Here is a 23,244-nt window from a genome sequence, read left to right on the forward strand (position 1 = left end):
TTCTTTTTAAGATAATATGAGCAGAACTGCAACTTACTGTTTTCTATGATGGTTCTGTGTATTCCTCATTTCAACTCCAACTGCAAATTCCAGACACTGGAACTTCTGGCAGTCACTTTCTCACTCTAGGAAAGATACGGGAAGTAGTTTTCTAACTGCATACTGTGCTGACCATACTTGAAAATCTAACTGCTATGATACTCACTGAAGTGTTCCTCCTTCCAAATAAAATCTCTCAGAGGAGTATTCCACAGACCAACAAGATAGACCTGGGCTGGAATCCAATCCTGGGAGTCTAGCCAGCACCAGATATCCAAAAAGATTCTGGACTGTGGCCACAGTCAAAGGAAACAGGCAGAATATTCACACATTGCAAGTGGGCACATTCTCCAATAAGCTCACTTCCTGCCCTGAATGTTGAGTCCATTCTGATGTGAATGTCCTTTTCATTGAGCACAGATATGATTTCAACTGGCCATGGCAGCAGCTGCTGCTGTTTCTTCACCTCTGTCTTTGTCTACTGCATGTTTATTGCCACCATCTCTGCCGCCTCTCCTTCTGTTCCTCCTTCTCTTGCTATTCCTCCTCCTCCTCCAGATTATTGATTGTACAAGTGTACTGATTTAAACAACAATGTAATAGGGATTGTTTTACATATTCACAATTCAAAGACGTTTTTATCTTTCTAAACATATTGATGAGAGGAAATAATACTGATCTTCTAAATGAGGGTCAAAAAAAAAAAAAAAAAAAAAACAGAATATTATTTTGATTCACAGTTAAGGAACCCAAATCCATGGGCTATATTAGAGAAACTAACTTGCAACTTTAAAATTTTTATTTTTTCTTTTTTAAACTCAACATGTATTTATAGAATACTTGTCAATACAAATGCCCGGGATATGGCAGTATGAGACAAGTAAACACATATCAACATTGATTTAATGGAAACATTTCAGTTATAATTACAAGTAGGCAAACAATTTGGACTATCTAGCAATTAATGTACAGAAGAAGTTAATTTCCAAGTTACGTAAACTATTTCAGTTAACGAATATAAAATATAAAATTCACATTTTTTTCTTCTTTGTAATATATAGGAGAAAATATTCATTCCGAGATTGTCACTGTTGACTTTATTAAAATATTCGATTCCTCGGGCTTTTGTAACATTTCACCCTCTTGGTGAAAACCATTCTTAATTAAATAATTTAAGTATTTGATGTGCTTTCAAAAATTACTACAAATGGGGACATTCCACATTTTTCTATACTCAATTTGTTAGCTTTATGTATGCTCAGACAAAATGTGTCAGATTTCTTGACATCTCCTTCTCTGAAACAGGTAGTCTTTAAATTATCATGAATCTTTCCTTAAAATGTTTGCCATATTGTTCATGCTTTCAATTCTCATGGTCACAGTCTTTAGGTTTATCCTAAGTAATTCTTGAAATACTACGTAGATTCATGTCACCCATGTAGCTCAATCTACTGTCAGGGTTTCTATATTCTTATTTATCTTCAAACTGTTGAATATCAATGTTTATGAAGCATTGTTTGGATTATTTTGACTTTCATCACAATGACCTTTGGTAGATCTTTTAAAATTTCATTCTACTGAGCAAAGTTGCTTTCATTTGTTAGATTATTACAATGTCAAAGTTTCAGTCTTTTATTTTATACCATTCGGTATTTTCACATCCATGGCATGGCTCAAACAGTTATCTTCATTTATTTTTCCAAGCTTCAAGGTACATATATTAGTTTGTTCTCACACTTTTATAAAGAACTACCGGAGACTGGATAATTCATGAAGAAAAGAGATTTAGTCAGTGCACGGTTCTGTGGGCTGTTGAGGCTTCTGCGTTTTGGGAAGGGCTCAGGGAACTTACAATCATAGCCGATGGCAAGGGGAAGCAGGTAAATCTTTACCTGGCCAGCAGGAGAGAAAGAGAGTGGCAGGGGAGTTACCACACACTTTCAATCAACCAGATCTCATGACAACTCTATCACAAGAAAGCACTGGGAGAATGGTGCTAAACCATTAGAAACCTCAATCACCTTCCACCAGACCCTACCTCCAAAATCAGAAATTGCAATTCAACAAGAGATTTGTGTAGGCGCACAGAGGCAAACCATATCAGTTTGCTTTACAGGTTAACTATTCCATTAAGGACTATACAAAATTTACAATCAACCCTTGAAAGATCTCTTTCTAGCTATAAGTCTCTGCAAAGCAGACACCCTTCTATCCTTATATTCATCTATTTCCTACTGCTAAATATAGTAGTTTAATGTTAGTGCTGAATATAAATTTGTTGGATAACATTGAAAAAAACAGTATCTTTTTTTTATGAAAACATATTCCATATTTTAGTTGCATGATTTGAACAGTGCAAAATTTTACTGTCTAGCCTAGAAACAAAAAACAACTAAAAAGAGAATGGTTGCATTGGCTTTTCTCAACTATTATAGAAATGGATTATATCTACTTCCCTGAAAGTTTTCCTCTTTGAAGAATACTTGTCTCTGTGTGATAGGGACAAAATAATAATTAGCATTTGACAATTCTGCACTGAGACTTGGAGTCTCAAATATGCACTGAAGTAATTTATTAGGCATTTGATAAGGTGAACTGATGATTAGATGTAGGTTAAGTCCCAGCATAAACTTTCTCAAATTGTTCTACTAAATTCAAGACACTGATTGAGAGAGGATCAAGGGTGTGCAAGAACTACTTCATCATCTGTAAGTTAACATAAGGGTTATTTTATCCCTTTATCCTATTTTTTGAAAGCTATTTTCAGCAAGAATTAGCTCACGTCTATTTTATAGTTATCTCTCCTTTGAGTTTTGCTGTATGTAGACATTATATGCACAATACATACTTGACCAAAACTAATGGATTTTTACAAATTAAATTAAAACACAAATTAAAAACATAAGCCATTTTTGTCAGTTTGCATTACATTCAGATTGCTTATATTCTTACAAAAATACTTAAACATTATAAAACTAGTATTTTTTCTATTAATCTCAATATTTACCTGTAGTAGATTGTCACATAATAATGGCATTCTAAAACGTAGCATAATTACTATAAAAATTAGGGTTTATAGTCACAGGGTTATGTTCTAACTTCTTACTTACACATGAAAAAAAGCCCTTCAAAATCTACCTCTCTAACTTTTTCAAAGGAATTTTCCATAGTTACATCTTTACCTTCATCTCTTGAGGACTGCAAACTACTCATTATCTTCACATATCACAATGTATTATTTTGTTTGTCTTTCTGTAGCCTCCAATGCATTCCCATACAATTTTCTCTATCTGCTCTATCTGGAAGGACTTTTATTTCTATTTTATTTATTTATATTTTCAATGTGGTAGATTTCTCTAGGAAACATTGTTTAATTCAGTGAGATTCCCTTATTAGACTATGAATTTCTCAAAAGAAAATAATATGTAGAGTTTATTTTATCCATTTTTGACTATCCAGAATATGTCACTGCCAGATACATAGTAAGCATTTTAAAAATATCTATTGGCTGAAGTAATTGAGGGGAAGGGAATTCTATTAAAATACAGAAGTCTGGAAGTCAAGGATGTGCAATAAGATATGAAAGGCTGTTGCTGTCATAAGTATAGTTGGAAATAACTTAGAATTTTTTCAGTGTGTCTCAGTTCTGTATATCTACTTAGAAGTCGAAAGATAGCAAAGCACCTACTATTTTTTTTTCTTCTTAGAGGTGCTTCTTTGGTGAGCTTTGGTGAATTTAAGGCTTAAATAAAATATTGACTATACAAATTTAAATGAAGCAAAATTACTATATGCAGAATATGTTTTAGTAATTTAGTGATCACAAAAATTGTCTATTTTGTTGTTTAATTTGTAGATGCAATATATAATATTCCAACGCTGAGTGTAATACTTTCATTTTAACTTTAACACCTGTCTATGGTGATAAAGATCTAGCTTTATTCTACTTTATGAAGAAGCACAATTTGTTCTCTATGGTGAGTCTAAAGTATAAAGTGATGACAATTTGATATATAGGCAAAGTTTTTCTTTTCTCTTTTTTTTTTTTTTTTAATTCATGTCCAATGCCTTTTCCTTCTGTCCACTGGTGTGTGTCCTTTAGAAGGAGTTTTCATTTAGGGAATATGTGAAATAGCATTACTTACTTTCTATTCTTTTTTTTTTTTTTTTTTTTTTTTTTTTTTTCCTGAATGAGGTTGTGTTCCTCTGGAATTCTCTGTGATACATCCCTGAACTTTTCAATCTTGTGTTAAATATAGTTGGCGTATGTATGCTTTAGCATTATCCATTGCATTCTAGACATTAAATAAAAATTAATAAATATACGTGTCCATGGGTCTTTACAGTATCATGGTTTATAATCCTTTGGGTATATATTCAGTAATGGGATTGCTGGGTCAAATGGCATTTCTAGTTCTAGATCCTTGAGGAATCGCCACATTGTCTTCCACAATGGTTGAAATAGTTTACACTCACACCAGCAGTGTAAAAGCATTCCTATTTCTCCACAACCTCTCCAGCACCTGTTGTTTCCTGACTTTTTAATGATTGCCTTCCTAACTGGCATGAGATGGTATCTCATTGTGGTTTTGATTTGCATTTCTCTAATGACCAGTGATGATGAGCATTTTTTTCATATGTCTCTTGGCTACGTAAATGTCTTCTTTTGAGAAGTGCCTGTTCATATCTTCCCACATTTTGATAGGGTTGTTTCTGTTTTTCTTGTAAATCTGTTTAAGTTCTTTGTAGATTCTGGATATTAGCTCTTCATCAGATGGATAGATTGCAAAAATTTTCTCCCATTCTGTAGGTTGCCTCTTCACTCCATTGATAGTTTCTTTCGCTGTGCATAACCTCTTTAGTTTAATTAGATCCCATTCATCTACTTTGGCACTATTCACAATAGCAAAGACTTGGAACCAACCCAAATGTCCATCAATAATAGACTGGATAAAGAAAATGTGGCATATATATGCCGTGGAATACCATGCAGCCATAATAAAAGATGAGTTCATGTCCTCTTCAGGGACATGGATGAAGCTGGAAACCATCATTCTCAGCAAACTATCACAAGGACAGAAAACCAAACACTGCATGTTCTCACTCATAAGTGGGAGGTTAACAATGAGAACAAATGGACACAGGGAGAGGAACATCACACACTGGGCCCTGTTAGGTGGTTGGGGGCTGGGGGAAGGATAGTATTAGGAGAAATATCTAATGTAAATGATGAGTTGATGGTGGCCACAAACCAACATGGCACATGCATACCTATGTAACAAACCTGCACGTTGTACACATGTACCCCAGAACTAAAAATATAATAATAATACAAAAAAATTCAACTGATATCTTTTAAAGACCTGAAGTATATAGGAAAATTAATTCCTAATTATAAACATGGAAACTTATGACAGTTAATTCATCTTTGACATTTACTTGTCATATTTAACCATCAAAATCTGCTCACAACTAAGAAAACTAAATAAATATTACATTTCTCTCTTAAATGTTAAAAAAATTAAATATTAAGTGAATAAGTAAATAAACTAAACATCTGTTTAAGCAGACGTTGAAAGCCTGGCCCTGGAAAAACTGCTCACACTGCAGAAGCCAGATGTCAGAGAAGCTGCGTGCATCGCAGAAGTGGGAAATCTGAGTAGACTGAAAACAGGAAGAGAAACCCCTCGCAATGTCTCTCTAGTGCTTTCTACTACAAAGAGTAACATCATGCTAGCTGGCAAAGGACAAAGATTATTAGAGTCAAGCTCCATTTTCACAGAGCAGACAATGAAGAGTAAATTTGGAGTTCAGAGGCAATAATTTGAAATCAGTCCCTGTGTAGAAAGAACAGAGAATGAAAGGAGGAAGAAGAACAGAGAGAAAGTTAAAGAGGATATATTCAGTAACTATAGAAGTTATTTGTTACTCTATAGGAATCAAAATGCTTAAGAAGGAAAAGAACAAGACAAAGAAATAGAGGTGAATTTACATAAGATGGAAAGTAAATTGTAATGACATCATAAATATAACAGCAGGTGAAAGTACGGACAAAATTTTAAATATACTTATATATTTATCTTTGTAGTATAATGATTGAGTGATTTTCTATTAATACTAAAAGGACTACCTGTCCATGGATCTGTATCTGTATACTTCCTAAAGCATAATTCTTGAAAAACAATTTTAGAGCAGGTTCAGATTTAAACAGAGAAAATATGGAGAAGCTACATCAATACGTGAATAGAGACAATTAAAAATTATTATGTTTAAAATTCTAAATGTATTTATAAAACATGAGCTATTCAGGGGATAAAATTTACAGCCAACAACTTTTGAGATGTCCAACAATAATTAGATTTCATTGCCTCCAGACAGTGTAAATTGTTCATTAATATAATTATTAATTATTGTAGCTAAATAATTAGGACTGCTTGATTTTCAATATTATTATCAGTTTCTCTGAAATATGTGAGGAGCTATGCACTGATAAACTCATCTTTATCATGGGCAAATACCACTAATATATTTTAATAGATACTATATATTATTTAACTGAATTCAATAGGTGTTCATGCACAAAACAAAATTACAAAACATGGAAGGAATGTATTCTTTAAGAATTTAAGTGGAAGAGTTTTAAATGTTATCAGGATTTCCCTTCAACCATGCCTAACATATGCCTTAAAGAAATAACTAAATCATGAAAACCCTTATGAATACAGTTTATACTTTCCACAAAATGGATAAAGTTTTTAAGTGGGAAGTGCTTGGAAGTAAAGTTTCAGTCTAAATGATTTATATATTCATTTCACACTTTTTTGTCTTCACCATTCAAGATAAGTTCTATTTGGATCTCAGTCAAAAACATGTCATGGGCACCTGCATAATAAGTCAAATAAGCTTTTCAACAATTTATTTTTAGTGTATGTGTTATACGAGTTAAATGTATTATAAAAATGGAAAATATGTATTTATAGTTATATTTATAAATTACTAGTTTTTAGAATGGAGCATACATTATAATAGTAACTGTATTACTAATAAAGTAATAATATTAATAACTGCTATTGTTAACTAATAGGTGTAAAGAATGTTGATTTGTTTGGAACAAAGTGTGCCTTTGGCTACTGTTAAGTCATTAGAATAATTCACAAGCAGCAAAATGTTTAGTAAAAATGTAAAATTATGTTGTCGTTTTTTTATAAATCCATAAATCTTAATCATAAGTATGTAGACTTATAGATTTAAAGAAAATAGAACAGCCATATTAAAGTCAAAATAGTTGTTTACATTTTAGTTTTCTTCTTTTAAATATTTTAGATAAAATGGCAAACAAAAAATGGTGTATTCAGTATATTCCTGTAGGAGAAATTTGGGCTAGAACAGAAGCCTTTGCTACTGATGGTGCTAGGATGTTCACTCTGTGTGTCATCGTTCCCACCGACTCTCAGCAAAAGAAATATCTTGAATCAGAACACTATTATTTTATCCTTGCATGACAAAATAAAAATGTGAGCAATATTCTGGTCACCAATATAAATTGGACTGCCCCAATTACAAATACATGGTCATTTTCTGTTTATGCCAAAACTAATGCAGTCCATTATTGAAATGTACTACTTGAAATTTTGAAATGGAACTAACGTATGTATCCTGTGATTATTTGCCTTCTACATCTTGGTATCCAAGCACCAGTCACATTGCATTTTGTTCTTTTAGTGATCTTTCTAATCCTGTGCTTAGATTTATGGGAAAACCTTCATCCATCAAATTGGCAATGCTTTTAGTCACATTTAGGGGAAAAAGTGGTTGAATTTAATCAACAAATGCACATGTTTTACTCCTGTATATCTAACTATAAGCCCCCTTGCAGTTTTAATGGCTTACTTCACACATTTTCAGAAGACTATCATTAGTTATCCAAATATATTTGAATGTTGTTGCCTATTAACACTTGAAATAAAAAGACGGATTCACAAGGATCTTCCAGAAGCTTACTATGCCAATACTGGTACAGCTGCTACTTAGAACTGTCTTCAAATAGTAGACTACTTGACTGCTGCTGCCAATTGGATTTGCTTAACTATTATTTCCCTTTAGTCAAAGACACAGAATGTAGAAACTCTATATCTAAGGGATTTAGCAGAGGCTTAGCTGTTTATCATTTGTGTGAGGATCAAGCAGGCCAGGTGTACTGTTTATTTTAATGATACCAATATTGGGGTGTGAGTTTAGAATAATAATATAGAGTATTATTCACTTATTTTGCACCTTGGTGGCAGTTGCAAGAATGTGGCATTTCTCTAGCACATAAAATAGCTCTGGCTTAAATTTATTTTGCATAAAACTCACAATAGAGAAACCACTTGTATTTAGACACTACTTACACTATGAGGTTTTTAAATTTTTGTTGTTGTTTTTAATGTAAGACTTCCTTTAAGAAAACAAGAAATTGCCGTATTTTCTGATCTACACTATGTCTAGGACCACAAGACTGAAAAAAAAAATGCATTTCACTCTGAGGGAAAAAAGATAATTGAAGTTCAGAGGCAATCTAAACAAATTGTGTATTTGAGTGTGGAATAAGTAGATAGCAGAGCTCTGGCAGATAATTTGAAGTTGTCTTACCTTCTTTTGTGTGTACAATGTTTAGCCTGACTCCAGATTTTCCAAGTACTTATAAACTGCAGTGTCACAGGTAGGGTGAAAGTTGTGGTTAGGCCTAACAGTGACAAGCAACAATGCTGATTATGATAATGATGACCAGTCTGGCACTGAAACATGTGGCAGTGGGAATGACAAGGGTACACATGGCAGAGAAAGAGGTGGAATTCTGCAAAGGATGAATTACTTCAACACCCTTCCACACACCTCACCATGAACACTTGGGTAAATTCAATGAATACTACTCAACCATCATGTACATCAGATTTTTAGAATAAATAAGGGAGAACTTCAACATTTTATCAGACTGGTAATAATGCTATAGAACAAAAGTTTCCAAACTTTTTGGCACCAGAGACTGGTTTTGTGGAAGACAATTTTTCCATAGACTAGGGTTGTTGGGGGATGCTTTTGGGATGATTCAAGCACATTGCATCTGTTGTATACTTTATTTCTATTATTTTTATATTGTAATATATAGTGAAATAATTATTCAACTCACCATAATGTGGAGCCCTGAGTTTATTTTCCTGCAACTAGACAGTCCCATCTTGGGGTGATGGGCTACAGTAACAGATCATCAGGAATTAGATTTTCATAAGGAGTCCTCAACCTACATCCCTCACATGCACAGTTCATGGTAGGGTTATCACTCCTATGTGAATCTAATGTGGCCACTGATCTGACAGGAGGTGGAGCTCAGGCCACTGATCTAACAGGAGGAGGAGCTCAGGTGGTAGTGCAAGTGACGGGGGGCAACTGTAAATCCCGATGAAGCTTTGCTCACTCACCTGCTGCTCACCTCCTGCTGTGCAGCCGATTTCCTAACAGACTGCAAACCACTGCTGGTCCATGACCTGGGGTTTGGGCACCCCTGCTGTAGAAGATATACTTTTCCTCATTCCTGCAAGGTCATTTACTTTTTTGGTGTTTTCCACAATGGTAAGGATTTTAGGGTTAATAATTCTGAAGAGGTATTTGACAAGGAAGAATACTATCCCTCTATCTATCCATTCATGTAAAATATCAGCACATCCCTTTTTAGATTGTGATTAGGCACCATGGACACTATCACTCTCAGGAAGTTTAAAGTCCAGAGAGAAAAACACTGGAAAACACTGCAGGTCTTCCCAAGTTACATCAATATGACTCCTTATAGTGCAGGCAAGTTAAAGGCAAAATATCCCACTGATAATGCCATCCTGTACTAGAGGAGGTAGTTTCATGACATAAGAAGAACCCAAGATGACAAGGTATTTGAAGCTGTTACCAACATATGACAAAACATCATCTGATTCAGAACTTTTACATTGTATGTTTCCTTCTCCAGAATCCTGTTTCTCAGATATCTCATTTTCCTTAGTATCCTTCATAGTGCCCTTACCGTTGCCTGGATGCACACACTCACAGTCTTATTTGCACTCACATTAAATATATACAAGTTATTGTCTATCTCTCCCCACTGGAATGAAAACTTGATGACCTCTGGTTTGTTCACTATCACTATCATCTAGAACAATGTCTGGCAGGAGATTTCACATGACTAAATATTTGTTGAATGTTTATCTACTTGTATATCAGTAATGACTTCCTGAGAAAGTTAATTGGATTCTTTTTATTTATGTGGCGTGGAGCAATTAACAACCATTCTTGAAAATTTACACTTGACTGCAAAACACTATTCAGCATTACTTATTACAAATCAATAAACCAATCTACCTAAATCTCTTCACTAGGAAATACTGACAAGTATATGTCTTGATGAGTACTTGTTATGAGTACCTACACTCACAAATATGCACATACATATAAATAAGAATGAGGGAATGTAATTCTACTAATATGTCCTTATTGACAATTGCAACACAAGAAAAACAACAAAATATTTTCATATAATTGATTCATCATTTAACGTACTATTGGCTGCTTTTTGTATTTAGTTGTTTTATAAATTTAATTATGTTTTGATTCAGTGGTACATGTGCATGTTTGTTACATGGATATATTGCATAATGGTTGGGACTGGGCTTTTAGTGTACCCATCACCCAGAGAGTAAATATTGTACCCAATAGGTAAATTTTTAACTCTTTCCTCTCTTATCCCCCTCACTTTTAGAATCTCCAGTGTCTGTTGTTCCGTGTTTATGTGTGTGGGTGCTCAAGTTTAGCTCCCACATATAAGGAGAACATGTGCATTTGAATTTCTATTTCTGAGTTATTTAACTTAAAATTAGAACAATGGCCTCCAGCTCAATCCACATTGCTGCCAAGGACAAGATTTCACTCATTTTTATGACTGCATATTATTACATGGTGAATATGTACCACATTTTCTTTATCCATTCAACCATCGATGGACACATAGGTTGATTCCATGAGTTTGCTTTTGTGAATAGGGCTGCATAAATGTACAAGCACAAGTGTCTTTGTATATAATTGTTTATTTCCCATTTAGTAGATACTCAGTGATGGGACTGCTGAATCAAATGGTAGATCTACTTTACGTTCTGTGAGAAATCTCCATACTGTTTTCTATAGAGGTTTACATTCCCACCAATAGTATATCAGCGTTTCCTTTCCTCCACATCTATGCCAACATCTGGTTTTTGTTTGTTTGTTTGTTTGTTTTGACTTTTTTATAATAGACATTCTGTTTGGTGTAAGATGATATCATTGTGATTTTGCATTTCTCTGATGATTAGTGATGTTGAGCATTTTTGCATATGCTTCTTGGCCACTTGTATGTCTTTTTTTCAGAAATGCCTGTTGATATTGTTTGCCCTCTTGTTAATTGTGTTGTTTGTTTGTGAATTAATTGTTTGAGCTCCCTGTAGAGTCTGGATTTAGTCCAGTTCGTCCAGAGTTGAGTTCAAGTCCTGAATATCCTTACTAATTTTCTGTCTCGTTGATCTGTCTAAGATTGACAGTGGGGTCTTAGAGTCTGCCACTATTATTGGGTGGGCGTCTAAGTCTCTTTGTAGGTCTCTAAGAGCTTGCTTTATGAATCTGGGTACTCTTGAACTGGGTGCTTGTATATTTAGGATAGGTAGCTCTTCTTGTGGCATTGATCCCTTGACCATTATGTAATGCCCTTATTTGTCTTTTGTGATCTTTGCTGGTTTAAAACATATTTTATCAGAGACTAGGATTGCAACCCCTGGTTTGTGCATTTGTTTGTTTTGCTTTCCATTTGTTTGGCAAATCTTCCTCCATCCCTTAAATTTGAGCGTATGTGTATCTTTGCATGTGAGATGGGTCTCCTGAATACAGCACACCGATGGGCCTTGACACTTTATCCAATTTGCCGTCTGTGTCTTTTAATTGGGACATTTAGCCCACTTAAATTTAAGGTTAATATTGTTATGTGTGAATTTGATCCTGTCATTATGATGTTAACTGGTTATTTTACCCATCAGTTCATACAGTTTCTTCATAGTGTCGATGATCTTTACGATTTGGTATGTTTTTGCAGTGACTGGTAGCTGTTGTTCCTTTCCATATTTAGTGCTTCCTTCAGGAGCTCTTTTAAGGGAGGCCTGGTGGTGACAAAATCTCTCAGCATTTGCTTGTCTGTAAAGGATTTCATTTCTCCTTTGCTTATGAAGCTTAGTTTGGCTGGATGTGGAATTCTGGGTTGATAATTAATTTCTTTAAGAATGTTGAATATTGGTCCCCATTCTCTTCTGTCTTGTAAGGTTTCTGCAGAGAGATCCACTGTTAGTCTGATGGGCTTCTCTTTGTGGGTAACCCGACCTTTCTCTCTGGCTACCCTTAACATTTTTTCCTTCATTTCAACTTTGGTGAATCTGATGATTGTGTATTTTGGGGTTGCTCTTCTCGAGGAGTATCTTTGTGGTGTTCTCTGTATTTCCTAAATTTGAATGTTGGTCTGTCTTGCTAGCTTGGAGAAGTTCTCCTGGATAATATCCTGAAGAATGTTTTCCAATTTGGTTCCATTCTCCCTGTCACTTTCAGGTACACCAATCAAACGTAGGTTTGGTCTTTTCACATAGTCCCATATTTCTTGGAGGCTTATCATTCCTTTTCTTTATTTTTTACTATAATCTTGTCTTCATGCTTTATTTCATTAAGTTGATCTTCAATCTTTTATATCTTTTCTTCTACTTGATCAATTCGGCTACTGATACTTGTGTATGCTTCATGAAGTTCTCATGCTGTGTTTTTCAGCTCCATCTGATCATTTATATTCTTCTCTAAACTGGTTGTTCTAGTTATCAATTTCTCTAATTCTTTTGTTCAAGGTTCTTAGCTTCCTTGCATTGGGTTAGAACATGCTCTTTTAGCTTCGATGAGTCTGTTATTACCCACCTTCTGAAGCCTGTCAATTCATCAAACTCATTCTCCATCCTGTTTTGTTTCCTTGCTGACAAGGAGTTGTGATCCTTTGGAGGGGAAGAGGTTTCCTGGTTTTTGGAATTTTCAGCCTTTTTGCCCTGCTTTCTTTTTCTCATCTTCATGGATTCATCTACCTTTGGTCTTTGATGTTTGTGACCTTCGCATGGGGTCTTTGTGTGGACGTCCTTTTTCTTGATATTGATAGTATTCCTTTTTGTTTGTTAGTTTTCCTTCTAATAGTCAGGTCTCTCTACTGCAGGTCTGCTGGAATTTCCTGGAGGTCCACTCCAGACTCGGGTTGCCTGGGTATCACCAGCAGAGGCTGCGGAAGAGCAAAGATTGCTGCTTTTTCCTTCCTCTGGAAGCTTCATCCCAGAGGGGCATCTGCTAGATGCCAGTTGGAGCTCTCTTGTATGAAGTGTCTGTAGAACCCTGATTGGAGATGTCTCCCAGTCAGGAGGCACACTGGTCAGGGATCCACTTGAGGAGGCTGTCTGCCCCTTAACAGAGCTTGAGCACTGTGTTGGGAGATCTGCTGTTCTCTTCAGAGCTGGCAGGCAGGGACATTTAAGTTGGCTGAAGCTGTGCCAACAGCCATCCCTTTCCCCAGGTGCTCTGTCTCAGGGAGATGGGAGTTTTACCTATAAGCCCCTTACTGGGGCTGCTGCCTTTCTTTTAGAGATACCCTGTACAGAGAGGATGAATCTAGAGAGGCAGTCTGGCTACAGCAGCTTTGCAGCACTGTAGTGGGCTCCACCCAGTTCGAACTTCCAGGCAGCTTTGTTTACACTATTTGGGATAACTGCCTACTCAAGTCTCAGTAATGGTGGATGCCCATCACCCCACCAAGCTGGAGCTTCCCAGGTTGACTTCAGACTGCTATGCTTGCAGCGAGAATTTCAAGCCAGTGGGTTTTATCTTTCTGAGTGGGATCCGCTGGGCTAGACCACTTGGCTCCCTGACTTTAGCCCCCTTTCCAGGAGAGTCAATGGTTTTGTCTCTCTGGCATTCCAGGTGCCACTGGGGTATGAAAAAAAAAAAAAAAAAAAAAAAAAAAAAAAAAAAAAAAACCTGCAGCTAGCTTGGTGTCTGCCCAGCTTTGTGCTTGAAACCCAGGACCCTGGTGTTGTAGGCACCCTAGGGAATTTCCTGGTCTGCAGGTTGCAAAGACCACTGGAAAAGTGTAGTATCTGGATTGGAATTCACCATCCCTCAGCTTCCTTTGGCTTCCCTTGGCTAGGGGAGGGAGTTTCCCAACCCCATACACTTCCCAGGCAAGGTGATGCCAAACTCTGCTTCAGATCGCCTTCTGTGGGCTGCACCCACTGTATAACCAGTCCCAATTAGCTGAGCTGGGTACCTCAGTTGGAAATGCAGAAATCACCCACCTTCTGGGTTGATCTTGCTGGGAGCAGCAGACTGGAGCTGTTCCTATTCGGCCATCTTGCCAGCCACCACCTGTACCAATGTTTCATTTAAAAATCTAGTTGTAAGGTTTTATGAATAAACATGCTACAAATATTTGATTACAAGTTTTTGTATGAACATATGCTTTTATTCATCTTGACTAAATACCTGTGAGTAGAAAGGTTAGATCCTATTGGAAGTGTAGAGTTAACCTTTTGAGAAACTGTCCTACACTTTTCTCCAAGGGATCACTTTATTTAAATTCCTACCGACAGTGCAGTTTCTATGCTCCCTCATCTACACTTAGGATGACCAGTCTTTTTAACTTTAGCAATGCTACTCAAGGTGTAATAAGTATCTCATTGTGTTTTAACTCACATTCTTCTAATACCAAATGATGATAAGAATTTTCATGTTTCTGTCATCCACATAAACTTTATTCATGAAGAATATGTTCACACAATGTTAACAGTTTGCTTGCATTTTTATTATTGGGTTTTGTGAAGTTTTTGTAGATTTTGAATACAAGTCATTTTGCAGTGAGTTGCAAATCCATTTCTCCAGGTTAAGAGTTGTCTGTTTACTCCCTTCTTAGTGTCTGTTGGAAATCAGAAGTTGCTAATTTTTATGAAATATCATGTATTAATTTGTTCTTTTATGGATTATGCTTTTGTTGTCATCTCCAAATATCTTTCTAAATCAAAGTCACAAAGATTTTCCCCAAATTTATCTTCTATACATTTTAAAGTTTTAGATATTACTTTCAGGTCTATCACCCAGTTGGAGTCATTTTTAAAAATGAATTCATTAGTGGCATATGAATAACAACTCTTCAATACCTTTTTTTTTTTAAACTACGCTTTCTCCACTGAATGACCCTGGCAATTTTATCAGAAAAGAAAAATTGTCAGAAATGTATAGGTATGTTTCTCAACTCTAAATTCTGAAGTGTAGACCTACTTTTTATTTTTTTTTAATTATAGACATAATGGTTGTATATGTTTATGGGGTACATGTGATATGTTGATATAAGCATATGATGTGTAATAGTCAAATAAGAGTATTTGGGAAAAACATGAACTCAAACATTTATCATTTCTTTGGGTTGGGAACATTCCAAATCTTCTAGCTATTTTGAAATACATAATAAACTGATGTTGACATATTATGCTACCAAACACTAAATCTTATTCCTCTGATCTAACTGTGTGTTTCTTCACATTAACCAGACCCTCCTCATCTACTCTCTTCACTACCCTTCCCAGTTTCTGGTCACCATTCTATGCATTATGTTCACAAGATCTTTACATATGAGTGAAATTACAGTATTATCAAGGTTCAATTTATAGATTAAAAAAACTGCACATATTCAGTGCATGCAATTCGATGGGTTTGAAAATATTCGTAAACCTGTAAAACCATCATTATAATCAAGGTAATAACAAGTGTGAACTCTTGAGATTTACTCTCTTCACAGTATTTTCAACGTACAATACAATATTGTTAGCTGTTGATACTCAGTTGTATGGCAGATCTCTAATATGTATTTGTCTTGTGTGAGTGAGTATAAAATGTATACCTACAGAACATCAACTCTCCATTTCCCTCCCACTAGTCCCTGGCAACCACCTTTCTACTCTCTGATCTCATAATATATTAGATACCTTATATAGGTGAAATCATGCATTATTTGTTCTTTTGTAACTGGCTTATTTTACTTAGCACAATGTCATCCAGGTTCATCAAAGTTCTCTGAAAAGTTGTATATTCTTCTTTTTTAGGCTAACTATATTCCGTTGTATGTATATAATCACATTGTCAGTATTTATTCATTCATGGATGAATATTTGGGTTGTTCCCATATTTTGGCTATAGAATAATGCTGCAGTAAACATAGGGGTGCAGATATCCCTTTGAGGTCCTGATTTAATTATTTTGGTTGCATAATTTGTATTATATAATTATATAATAATTTGGATTGGTAGATCACATGGTAGTTCTATTTTTCCATAATGCTTTGAATAGTGGCTGCACCATTTTACATTCCAACCAACAGTGAACAACGGTCCTAGTTTCTCCACATCTTTTCCAGCACTTACCTTTGCCAACACTTACCTTTTTAAAAAAACATAAAATAGCTATCCTGTCAAGTGTAAGGTGGTGTCTAGTTGTGGCTTGAATTAGGATTTCCCTGATTAATGTTGCTGAGTACATTTTCATCCACCAGTTGCCCATTTGTATGTCTTCTTTGCAGAATATGGATTTTGAATTCTGCAACACTGTAAAATGCTTTAATTAGTTCTATTATTGTTAGTAGATTCTATCATTTATTTCATATAAACAATCATGTTGTCTACAAATAAATAGAGTTTTGCCTCTTCTTTCCAATTTGAATGACTTTCGTTTTTCTTACCTTATTGTGTTGGTTATATTCTGTAAGATGTTATTTAATATATGTGGTCAGTTATTTATATGTTCTTCTTAATTATAGGAGAGAAACTGTTCAATAGTTAACAAGTAGAATATGAGCTATATGTTTTTTCATAGATACTCATTGTTAGGTAGAGAAAATTTTCCTCTGGACTGCTAATGATTTTTTTGTTGTTGTTTTGTGGAATAGATGTTAGCTTTTGTCAAATGACTTTTATGCATCTATTGACATGATTGTATGATTTTCTATAATAGTTTAAAATGGCAAATTAACTTGCTTGTATATTAATTTTCTGTTTTTGCCATAACAAAGTGATGTAAATTTAGCCATTTCAAAACAATACAACTGAAAAAATACTTTGGGATTCCATATTGGAGCTCTGCTCTGGATATCATGAGTCCAAATACGAGTGCCAGCAGGGTGTTCTCTTATGAGTGAGCTCTGGGAATAATCTCTTTCTTTGCTCCTTGGGTTGACAGAACTCAATCACATCATTGTAGTAATAGAACTAAAATCCACATTTCCTTTCCAGCTTTTACCTGGTGATCAACTTTTCCTCCTACTAGTCTCTGGGTTACCCTTGCACATGACCTTCTACATTTCAGAGACAGAAATGATGTGCAAAATACTTTTCAAGGCTGTAATTTCTCTGACTTCCTCTTCTGCCACATGCACCACACTTATTTTCCCGCCACATCTCCTCTACTTCTGTTATGGAAAGATATCTGTTAGTAAGGGCATATGTGATTAAGTTGAGACCACCTGTGCATTCTGTAATACTATTCTTATTTCAAGGTATAAAACTTTGGCTACATGTGCTAAGTATATTTCACTGAGTAATGTCACATATTTACAGATTCTGGAAATTAAGGTGTGGGCATCTCTCATGGGTCATTATTCTATCTGTCATAGCTGAATTTATTGTTTTCCTTTCTTTTCCTTAAGACAATTTAGTTTTATTATATTAAAGGATGCTTTATGTAGGTGTTATATTGATGAACTTTGTATTTGTATGCAATCTGGAAGCCTCTGCCTTTGGATTGACAGATTTTTTAATTTTCAAATTTCTTTCATGGGTAAGTTACATTTTATACAAAATGATAACAGTATATTATAGCTAAGCAAAATAATGTAGCGTATACTATTTAACATAAAAAAATTACAAGATAGTAATAAAAGAAAGACTATGAGAGATAAAGGGAAGCACATAATAATTTTTTGTACTGTAAATAAAATAGTATAGTATCACATGAAGGTAGATTATGGTAAGTTAATGATGAATACTATAAACACAAAGTAATCACTAACAAAACAAAAAGTTATTACTAATAATTCAACAAATAAAATACATTACAATCATTTTAAAAACTCAAAGAATTGAAAATAAGACAGACAATGAGAAAACAGAACAAAAATCAGATATGGCTGAGAAAAAAAAAAAAAAAAACAGGTAGCAATATGATAGATTTAAATCTAACCCAAAAAGAAAATAGCATTAAATGTAAATAGTCTGAACATCTTAATTAAAAGGCAGGCATAGATTCCTGAGAAAAGGATGAGTTCAGTCCCCTTCCACTTGCTCTCTTTCATCACGTGATATCTTCTACCATGTTATGGCCCAGCAAAAAGGCCCTCACCAGATAAGCCTCCTTAATCTCGAAATTTCTAGCCTCCAGAACCAACTTAAATAAGCTCCTAACATTTAAAAATTACACAGCTTGTGGTATTCCAGTATAACAGTGCAAAACAGATTAAGATAACATTGTTACTGCTCTGTGTTGCCCTAAGAACTTTGATGACTTTGACTTTCCTGGATATCCTTCTGAATCTCCTGAATTAGGTTAAATATGTTATTTTGTACTTTTTTAGTAACGCACAAAATTATCATTTTATTAGGAGAAAACCTGACTAAGCTCATATACAATGAGTTATATTTAGAGAATCGTGTATCAAATCTACAAATGTAGTTCTTGGTTAGATTGGAACCTCCTTTCCCCACCTCCCTATTAGAAATGTATAATTTAAAAAGTCATAGCTGTGAGAAAGATAGACAAACTACCAGTAAAGCTAAAATTATCTGCAGCCTCATTTGAGGAATAAAGGAGTGAATAGGATAGTGTTACATCAAAACAAAATCACTGATCCAAATATAGAAGTGTGATGAGTGTAATTTCCTTTTTTTAAGAAACTCTCCATCAACAATCTCTTCCCTTTTATTTTTTAACTAAATTATTGCTTACAAAGTTAATGTATCTTTCAGAAAAAACATCCCTGTTTTCAATGTAAAAAAAAGAAATAGTGTGGTTTTCTTTGTATAACTGGATTGCACTTAAATACTTTATTCTTGATCACAAAACTACAAGTGTAGTTTAACAATATGCAAATAATGCAAATAATTTTAATGTATAATTACATGTAAAATGGCTCATTGAATAATACTTAAGTACAAATTTATTCAATAAAAAAATTAACATACCATAATGCCTGGATTAATTTTAGTATCAACCTTGTTATTGTTCAAGATAATCATATGTATGAAAGTTCCATTTTGTTTGCCATTTATACCTCCTTGAAAAATATAATGGTTATTAAAAATCTCTGAAGAATAAAATCTGTTGTTATAGAACTAACTCAAAGTTCATTATCGATGTTTGTCATGATGGATAGCAGTACCAAATCACAGGTTTCCATCATCATCATCACTATGTTCTTCTGAAGGCAGTGGAAATTGTCATTTCAAAGGATGATAGAAAAAGGGAAATAAAGTGATCTGAAATGAAGAGACTCTTTCTAGAGTGAGGATAGTGAGACAAAAAAAAAGAGTATCCATTATTTGGCAAATTCTAATATGCCTCATCTAAATTTAATCATTACAAAATATCTAGTAGTTGTCATTTTTTCAGCAATAAAAACTAAAATTTGAACCCAGAGCACATGACTTATGTGACTATGTAAAAGAGAGCTAAATTGATTGACACTTTCCTTACTGCCAATGATAGTTAACTATTTCATGTGTTTTATAGTGGATTTTTATGTTACTTTGGATCCCCGTTTTTCATAAAGGGTTTGGGCATGAGAGGTGATTTAAGAAGGATTGTGACTGGCTTAATTTCATCTTGACTGATTTTTACCTTAATTTTCCTAAAGACACTATCAGAATTATGTACATCATAAATAATAATAATAACAGTATTATCAATTACAATGGCAAATTTTATTTGAACTAATTTTATCTGAATAAATACATTATTTAATAAATTGATATATTGTTTTCAAGTACTTTCTCTTAAGAGCTTGTTTCACACTACCTTTGTCCCAGAACACATTTTTTGGTCTTTGGTCATCTCTTTATCACTTATTTTCTCCTCCATCTTAATTATCCATAGCGCAGAACTGACATTTTATAATTACTATTTTTCTTATTAATACTTTATTTATTTACTCATGTTCTGACTTCCTCATTTTTTAATTACGAATGTGGCTCAAATGAATGTTTTGTATTTCCATGCTTTAAAATTTTCTAAATTTATGTGTAAGTTTCAGTTATATATCTTCTCATTCATTATTTTATTATCCATTTATTCTTGCTCAGCAAAGAATAATTGAACTACTATATATAGAAGTGATGGCAGACATAGGGAGGCCGAGGCGGGCAGATCACCTGAGGTCAGGAGTTCAAGACCAGCCGGGCTAACATGGTGAAATCCCATCTCTACTAAAAATACAAAAAGTGGCCAAGAGTGGTGGTGAACAACTGTAATTCCAGCTACTTGGGAGGCTGAGGCAGGAGAATTGCTTGAACCTGGGAGTTGGAGGTTGCAGTGAGCGAGATAGTGCCACTGCACTCCAGTCTGGTGACAGAGCAAGATTCTGCCAAAAAAAAAAAAAAAAGAAGAGATGAAAAATGAGATGTATTGAGCCTAAGGTGACTGTACCTCAAAGGATCATGGAATTTTGTATTAATAATTATTCTTAAAGTTTTTTTTTCTATCTTTGTTTTTTATTCTACTGTCTCTACCTATGTGACCTATCTATATCCCTAAATTTAATAGTGTGCTGTACACTGCACGGGTGATTCCCAAATCTATATTTCCAAGTCATATTAAACATGCAAAAAAAGCTAGCTATTTTAAGTTTGTATCAATTAGCTTGTAGCACAGATTGCCTAGAAATTAGAAATTAAATAAATTAATTTAAAAATAGTAAAGCCACAAAATTTAGCACAAAAGGATGTTAGTTTGAAACTAATACTCTGGCCTTCTTTATTTGTTCAGGTGCTTCGATGCTAAGTGTTGAAATGAACATACTCACCATTTCCATTTTTAACAACAAACTCATAAAATTATAAAATTAGTCAGTTTCTATGAATGTATAACTTCATAAAAATTCATAAATTCATTATATATTAGTTACCAATCTTTCCCCTCAAAGAAGCAAATTGCAATCTCGCTTCTCAAAGAAATAGCAAATGTAAGTGGACATAAATGTAACAGGACATAAACTTGCTGGAAAACAGTAATATATTTAATCTCTTTAAAAATTCTAATTTTATTTCTGTTGTTTATTTAAATAATTTATTAACATTATCAGACTCTTTAAAATTGCCACTGAAATAAGACTTGTACTCTTTCTTCAATATTAAGAAAGTGCCCATTTGATCTCTTTGTGGGAATAGTCTAACCAAATTCTCTAAATACTTGTTATTAACTATTAAAAAAATATACCAATATACTAATCTTTTCACATATTGAGTCTTTCAACAAAATTAAAAAATAATGTCTAGACTATACCCAGAACCCATATGATTCATCTTTGCCTTATTAAAATTACAAACACATTTGAGGACACAGCATAAAAACAAGAGTATATAATACTTTCCTTGTATACAAACGCTTCACATTTAACTGAAAGGGATCTAGTAAGTCTGATGAAAATACAATGTTTAGGCTCAATGATTTGGTTATATAGATTTCCAACAAAAATAATCTGGCTAAATATAAGTTGAGGTAATTCTATTTTAAAATTTGAGAGTATTTCCTTTGCAATTGTTTTATAAATCAATATTAATCATTACCCATGGTGGCATTGGAAGTTATTTCCTCTCATATAATTACAGAGGCTTTTTTGTTTGTCCCGGAACTGAAATTTGATGGTTGTGATTAGTGGAAGGTATAAATAATCAATAACAACAAACTATTGAATTTGTATTGGTCTGCAAACATGATAGCATGATAGTATCATAGTGTGGGAGTATAAACAGTAGGCAGCCAAAAGATGTCAAAGACCCACATAGCATTTCTTGGAACAAATGATCAGTTCTATGAATCCCAGGCATAAAACAAATGTAAGAGGACTCATGGCAACTGTAATCATTTCAGTGTTTTAAACCTTGGCAGTGGCAGGTGGTGACTCAGAGAAGGGTTGGTGGTGGCAGATCAAGTGAGAAGTATTCAGTTTAGACATCTGCATTCGTAGAGGGAACAGAGTACTTTCCAGAACCCCTTTTCAAATGCTGCTCTGGAGAGACATAAAACATCTATGTTTGTTTGTATGCCATGACAATAGCAGCTATGGAAAAGCAACTTTGACTTTTGTGGGCTAACTTACGTACAGTCAATCAGATCGACCTGGTGACAGTCCAAATCAGTCATTACGATGGGTGGAAACATCAATCGATCTTGCCACAATCCAGTGTTTGGGTCATACAGGCACAAACTATGTTTATATGCCTGAGGTAAGTGGATGAAGGAACAGCAGTAGGGGTCAATAAATTTCACTGACCCAGTAAGCTTGATCTGTTCAGAATCCCTCTAGTACCCAGAATTGAGACCCTGTGAATTAGTCATATTTGCCAGTAGCAAACTTCTCTAGTAACATAATATTTTGCCACTTTTTGTATTATGATTTTTCAGTATATCCTGAAATAGCTTTTATTTTTTCCCATTATTAACTATTCATTAGCAATTATTTTCAACTGGCAATGCCTTTTCCACAAAAACTTGTAAATATTTATCTGGAAACTTAATCTACCTTAAAATATATTGATCTATGTTGATTAAAACATTTAAGGGGGATTATTTATATCATCCATAAATAAAAGATAGGTCTATTTCTGAGAAAGACGGCACATTTAATTACGGACCATGAAATGTTTTTAAATGCTGTGGTATGGCTCCATTTCTAAGCAAAGCATGCTTGGAGAGCTGTAAAATATATAGTTTTAGTTTACTTCTATTTACTAAAAAGACTTATTTCTAAGCAGCACTTAGGATTTAAAAATATATATAATCTCTCCTCATTTTTCAGCCTTTTCAAAAAATCTTTATATCTCTTTTAACATTATT

Source organism: Rhinopithecus roxellana, chromosome 2 (assembly GCF_007565055.1).
Source record: "Rhinopithecus roxellana isolate Shanxi Qingling chromosome 2, ASM756505v1, whole genome shotgun sequence".
Classification (NCBI taxonomy): domain Eukaryota; kingdom Metazoa; phylum Chordata; class Mammalia; order Primates; family Cercopithecidae; genus Rhinopithecus; species Rhinopithecus roxellana.